General features: G+C 48.4%; 1 protein-coding gene across 2 annotated transcripts in view; it reads left to right on the top strand.

The window, feature by feature from the left end:
* Positions 1-6,015, top strand: part of Igsf9b (immunoglobulin superfamily, member 9B) — a 115,458-nt gene that overhangs the window by 39,763 nt on the left and 69,680 nt on the right. The gene's annotated exons all lie outside the window — the stretch shown is intronic.

The following is a 6,015-nucleotide window of genomic DNA, read 5'->3' as shown; positions in this document are numbered from 1 at the left end:
TAGCAGACCAAGGCAGAAGCCATAATGCCTCTGTGACCTGACACTGCAAGTTACACACCATCACTGCCATGGTTGGTCAGTAGGAAGGGGACTCTGTAAAAGCACTGGTACTATTCATCCAGGGGTATTGGGGCCACCATGTAGACTGCTTGTCTTAGGAGCACAAAGGTAAAAATGCCCTGATCATGTTTTGCAAGTAAATTGCAATAACATGGGCTCAGCATAAGCCCAAGGTGCCCAGCTCTACCGTCTAGGATTCCCCCTCATCTCTCATGTCATCACCGCCACCAGTCTCCACCCTCTCCTCATGGTGCCATCACAAGTAACTGTTAAGCACAAGACATTATGCCCCATGTTGGGCATATTCTAGGTTCTGGTTAGAAATGTGCACGAGAATGTACCAATAGACTTTCTGGAACTGAAGTGTTCCTGAAAAAAAAAAGACCAGGCCTACAAGCAAAAGAAAGCCACAAGTGAGGGGTCTACCATGCAGACAGACACAGATATGCTTTGAGGTATTACCTAGACGGCTCTGGTGGGCCCTACAGTGCCTGTGCCTTTGCTTCCCTGCTGGCGTTGTACTGCATTCATCTACACTTCTTCCCTACTAGACTACATTTTTTGAGGTCAGGAAGTGAGTCTTCTCTCTCTGGGTTATTGTTACCTCCTTCTAGGTCAGTGCCCAAGTAGGGCCTTCCAGTTACTTTTGTCTTCACTAACAGAAGCAAAACCTTTTTTGTCAAAAAGCAAAACCTTCTAACAGTGTATGCCTGAGAACTGACACAGAACCTCTGTTAGGAGTAAAGTTCTGGAGCATAAGACTTTACCTTATTTACATTGCTTTAAAAATGACTTGCCAAATGAAGGCTTAAAAATACTCACTAAATACACAAGTCAATGCCTGACCCAACAGCATTTTTGGATGAGTTAACAAGTCCTGAATAACTATTGCTCCAGGTTGTTCTCCTTCAGGCCTCAGAAAATCATCAAAAATCACCTCACACCTCTTCTGGACTTCATTTTGCCTGCTAAACCTTGGCCATTTGAGAATAAAGAGGCGGAGCTAATGCATCAAAGATTTATGGGCTCTGCACCCTGGCCTTGGGCATTGTCAGTTGGCACATGATACAAGGAATGACCCTGCTCTATAGAAGTGTGCTGCATGCAGGGCTGGCCCCTGAGAGTGACTGGCATGGGCATGCAATGCAAGGCAAGCATGCAGGTGGGATCTCATGCCGTCTGAACACAGAAGCTGGGTGCATGTGCATCATTAGCTTATGATTAATATATAATAATACAGTAATCACCAGCCAGAGATATGTTAATACAACACTAGGCTGGGAATAATACCCACAGGAAACATCATCTGAAGCCTCCCACGGCATCAGCGATTTGGCCTCCCTTGCTGTTAGCTCAGGTTGGTGCAAGGGGACCCTGAAGATGCTCAGCTTCCAGGCATAGCTTGTGTGTTGAAGAGGAATGAATTGACAGCTGAGGGACAAGTTTGGCTTGGGGCCTGGGCTCCCCAAGAAGCTTCAGGATTTCCTTGCTCCCTCATCTCATGCCCAAGGGGAAAGAAAATAGAGTTTCATGTTCTGAGGGCAAGGATGGCTTGGGCTGAAGTGCAGTGTTGTGGCTTCTCTTGCTCTGGATTTTGTGCTCTGGGACTTTCTTTCCTTTGTTCTGACAAACTGTCCAGATCCTGGTTTCCTGCTTGGGGTCTAGCTCTGGGCTTGAAGGAGACATGTTTCTGCTTGCACGTTGCCCTTTGGTTTGGTACCCCTCCCCTCTCACCTCACGTGGGTATAGACCTGCAAATAAGAAGGATGGAAGGACTCTGCCTGCTAGGCCAGGCCAGAGGAGTCCTCTCTGTGTCTAAGCTGCTCACCAGGGACCATTTGGGGCTAGCAGCATAGTCACCAAGCATCTGCCCTGGCCTGGCTTCTTATTGCACACATCCTCCTTTGCGAGAATACAGTGGGGTTGGTGGGGTTGAGAATGGCTGGTAGCCAGAACTGAGGTGCACAGGGCTCTGGGTCCCTGGCCAAGCATTATGCTAACATGACTTATGTGTAGGAATGAGAGAATGCTTGACATTCTAGTGCATGCAAGTTTCTGGAGTTGAGAGGGGCAGCAGCTTGACCTCTGCAAGACCCTGAATTCACCAAATCTTTTGCATTTCCAGATTGTAGTAACTGCTCAACAAAAGGAACAGCATTTTAAAAATAGCTCAAATGTGGGGGAAGAGCATTTCTAAATAGTCTTTGGTGCAGAGCTAAAGGTATGTTGCTGTGGGAGGAGTAATGTCACAAGAGCTGAGAGATCCTTCCCAGGGGACATAGGACATAAAAGGGAACAAGAGCAGAAGCTACTCCGAGAGTCCAATCAGGCCCAAGTACTTGATTAAGATGGCTGCTGTGCTTGTGCATGCTCTGCCCTCCAACACTCACTCCTGGCAGCCCCTGACATCCAGGCCTCCATTCTAGGTGCCTGACTCCCATCTTCCTGGCTAACCCTTCATTTTTAGCAGTTACCATAGGGGGAACCTCTCTGCTCTACTGTAAAATGTGACCATGCTTTACTGCCGCAGCTCAGTGCTCACCATGTAAATAGGAGACAATTTGGTTGTTGCTTATACAGCAAATCAAGACAATACAAGCTGGGTGAGCAGGGAGCCATCCACATCTTGTCTGCTGGGGATAGGAGCAGGACACCTGCCACGCTCCAAGGCAGTGGCACCAGGTGCAGGGCTCATGGCTCTGGCACTGACATGCCCAGACAGACAGAGAACCTCAGGACCCACTGCTGTCGTTTTCTCTTCTTGGCCTGAAGAGATAGTCTCTTGCCAGTTCCAGTCTGAGAAGAATCCACTCCTCCTTCTCAGGCAAGATGGGAAAAGGCAGGGATGGAGGGAGAGGGAAGGGGAAAGAGGTGGGAAGCAAAGTAGAAGAGTCTTCAGGAGAATTCCCCTGAAATCCTCTTGTCCTGGTATATTGGCTCTGGCTGCCTAGAACTGTGTTGTAGAATGGGGTGTAGGATATAAGGTTTCTGGCTAAGAGGCGAAACCACAAAATAAAACCCCAACCAACACTGAAGCTCCATGCCAGGCAGGCAGCACCTGGCTCTGATGTCAGTTTCCTGGGCAGAGAATCCAGGGCAGCAGGTCACTGTCGTGCTGTTCTCCATGCCAGAGTCCAAGGCATCCATGTCACCCTGCAGGCTCCTGGGCTTGTCTTGTCTCTCTGGCAAGGCCTGCCCTTTCTGTCTGAGCTCAGGAGACACAGTCTGACTCACCGTGTCTGCACTGACCTGCACTGCATGCCCGACAGGAAGATTTCTCATCTATTCCCTGCTTCTGGGAGGACCTGCACCACCTTCCAGCAAGGTGGAAGGAGACCACCCTAAAGCAGGCCAGAAAGCTGGGGGTCTGGTGCTTGCTGCCTCCTGGGGAGAGGCTAAGGAGATGTGCTCTGCGCTGGGCACGTGTCTGCTCAGAGCCCAGTCAGATGTCCACCATCTGCTGCGACCCCTTGTTCTCCTTGGTGCACACAGGTTCCTGTGCCTGGTTCAGAACTCATGGTTGCCTAAACAACAGCTCTGTTTGTGGCATATAATGAAAAGTACATCCCGTGGCTTTATGTTGCTTAATTAATAAGCTCAGTATTAATACCCAAACACCTGCAAATATAATCAGTCATTTGTTCTGACCATGTTTCTTCTTGGGTGGGTTCTGCCTGGCTCTGGCTATAGCTCAGTAGATGGGAAGAAAGGCAATGGGATTAGGAATCTGCTATCTTTCCCCTGACCCCATTCTGTCCAATTTTTATTCTCTAGAAATCTTGTATTTGCTATTTTATACTGCTTGCAATAGGGGCTCCTCTCAGATCCTTTCACTGGGCTGCTACGCCCCTCCCCCAGTGGCTCTGTGAGTGCCAGGTACCAGGGTTCATAGATGCACCCTTCCTTGCAAAGAGATGCTTGCAGCTTATGTCCTCAGTGGGGTGACCTCCGTCCTTGACTGACCAACCAGTGCAGGTTACAGGCAGCCAGTCCTTGATCTTTCCTCAGCATGGGCCAAATTTTTGGTAACGTTCATATTTCAGAATTCAGGGAGAGTAGATGGAAGCCAGACTTCAGATGAAACCATATCCTCCTTGGTATCTTCCCCTTTCCATCCTGCTTTCCTACTTCCTAAGGGCTCCTCCTGAGAGCTCTTCCTCCATTCGTTCCTGGCATATGCACCCATCTCCAGTTCTGCCTCTGGGAACCCTACCTAAGTCACAACTGTCCCCAACTTAACAATGGTTCAACTTGTGATTTTTCAACTTTGTGATGCTGTGAAAGCTATGTACAAATAGTAGAAACTGTACATGATACTTGGCGCTTTGCTCTTTTCCTAGGCCAACGATATGCAGTATAATATTTTTTCAAGGACACACAACTAACACTTCACAGTATCCTATGGGCTGAGCTGGGAAGTTCTATAGGTTAGGTATGGAGTGTATTTTTTTTTTTTGCAAATGGTTTATTAAGAGGTAAGCTTACTGTAGGTCAAACAGCATCTGTAATTTAATGGCACATTAGTGTGTGTGTGTGTGTGTGTGTGTGTGTAGAAGAAATGTTGGGATGGGAATGGGAAGAATTTAACCTGTTAAACACTGTGCTGCTTAGAAGAGAAGCGGTGCACGAGGAGACGCAGGGAGACTCCAGGGCAGACATATGTGGATAAAGAGCATGAAGGGGAGGAGCAATTGCAGGAAAGCAAAAGCCACTGGGCCTTAGACAGCATGGATGCGCCCTGCCCAGGCTTTGGGGTAAGCAGTAGAGCCAGGATTCCACCCTGTCTGTTGGATTCCCGAGCTGCACTGTCTCTTTCACATCTGTCTGCCCTGAGCTTGGCTGACCAGGCAGAGACTGGTGCATCTTCTGTTCCTTGCTCTTCCTGTCCTAACCAAGTGTAGACTCTGATTACCTGTGTGCAGGACCTACTTATGGCTCACACCTTAAATGGTCTGCAGTCACTAACATCTGTTTAGTGGAGTTGATCCCATAACCACTCTTAACTCAGCTTGCACCTTGAGTGTCAAGGTTTCCTGAGGGAAAAGTCTCCACTCTAGGTATTTCCTTCCAAAAAGGACCTAATACAGAGATTCCAGGGCTTACACAGCTGTTGCAAAAGGACAGAAGTAAGATGAGGGTAGAAAGCACAAAATGACTCCAAGAATAATTTGGAATGTGAGAAACTGACCTTGAGGTTGGCCACCAGGGCCAAGTTCATCGGGGCTGGGGCTGCCCTGGTGCTGGAGAGGCCTCTGAACACCTGCCGATGGGAGGAGAAACAGAAGACTCCCAGGACTAGGCAGTCAGATTAAGAGGCCACTGTAGTCCATGTTTTAAAAACTGCCCTATTTTTTAAAATGTAGAAAATGAAGAGTCACTCTGAAAGGAATGTTCTGACATTGGTAAGCAGCAGTGGCCAAGGCTGCAGGAAGACTTCTCTACCAGCAGTTTGTCTCCACATCTTGTGTATAACTAGTGGGCTCCAAGCCACTTCCAGAAACACAGCTGCAAGGAGGTGTGAAAACTACTTTCTACCATTTTTGCATAGGTGGTGGGGTGCTGGGAGTAACATGTAGGTGACCAGCTGGCCACAAGGACCTCCCATAGGCTTATTCTCCCCAGCAGAGGGACCCTCTACCAATCTGGGCTACAAGGGCCAGAGAACCAGCTGCTTGAGGGAGGTTCTGCATTGCCCATGTGGTCTGTGCACACATCCAGTGTGGTGGGCAGTCATTTATTAAGAATGTCAGTGAGGAAATTTAGATGTTGAGAGAACATGGGCAGGAGATGACTTAATAACCTCTAAGGGTTTTTTTTACCCTTAACTTTGCATATTTTTGTGACTCACAGACTGAAGCCAGTGGTCTGGGTGTGTGTGATGGAGAGGAGAAGAGATAAACTGGGCCCCAGGGGAGGCACAGTGTGGCTGAGACCTGGAACATCTTCCCTTGAATT

This window comes from Chinchilla lanigera, unplaced genomic scaffold (assembly GCF_000276665.1).
Source record: "Chinchilla lanigera isolate Chin_1 unplaced genomic scaffold, ChiLan1.0 scaffold00011, whole genome shotgun sequence".
NCBI lineage: Eukaryota > Metazoa > Chordata > Mammalia > Rodentia > Chinchillidae > Chinchilla > Chinchilla lanigera.
The sequence above is the reverse complement of the archived record's forward strand: the minus strand, read 5'-3'. Positions and strand labels throughout refer to the sequence as shown.